This window comes from Microcebus murinus, chromosome 10 (genome assembly GCF_040939455.1).
Source record: "Microcebus murinus isolate Inina chromosome 10, M.murinus_Inina_mat1.0, whole genome shotgun sequence".
NCBI lineage: Eukaryota > Metazoa > Chordata > Mammalia > Primates > Cheirogaleidae > Microcebus > Microcebus murinus.
The window spans coordinates 77,064,398-77,065,106 of NC_134113.1; the positions used below are offsets into that span (position 1 = coordinate 77,064,398).

The following is a 709-nucleotide window of genomic DNA, read 5'->3' on the forward strand; positions in this document are numbered from 1 at the left end:
TTTGTTATAGCAGCTAAGAACTTTTTAAAAAATGCATATAAAACACTCAGAGAAATTGAGGTGACACTGTGATATGAGCTGAATTGATGTCCTAATCCCCAGTACCTCAGAATGTGACAATTTGGAGACAGGGTCTTGAAAGAGGTAGTTAAGTTAATATGGGCCTTTATCCAATTTGACTAGTGTCTATGAGAAGAGGTTAACACATACACAAGTCCAGAGAAAAGATGATATGAAGACACAATGAGAAGATGGCCATCTGCAAACTAAGGAGAGAAGCCCCAGAAGAAACCAACCCTGCCAGCAACTTGACCTCAGATTTCTATCCTCCAGAATTGTGAGAAAATAAATTTTTATTGAGTAAGCCACCTAGTCTGTGGTACTGGGTTATGGAAGCTCTAGCAAACTAATGCATGTTGTGTTTCTTTTCTTTTTTTCTTCCTCCCATGGAAAACTGGATAACCTGCTAGATAAATTCTAAAAGAGCTGTAACACTGCGCATTGTATTTTTTCTAATGTGAACAGGATGCTTTGGAAAAGTCAGAGAGCAAATCTCATTCTTGGAATTTAAAAAGATGACTGCCAAAAAATATTTAAAATCTTAGAAGATAAAACAAGGAAATCTTGCAAAATATGGAACAAAAAGACATTAAAGTGAAAAATAGGAGAGACAGTTAAGACATAAGGGATCATTCCAGAAAGTCAAAAC

The 709-nt window shown here is 36.0% G+C and overlaps 1 pseudogene; it reads right to left on the reverse strand.

Moving 5' to 3' along the window:
• Nucleotides 1–453: 453 nt before the first annotated feature.
• On the reverse strand, nucleotides 454–497 carry LOC142873589 (uncharacterized; annotated as a pseudogene).
• Nucleotides 498–709: the final 212 nt, after the last annotated feature.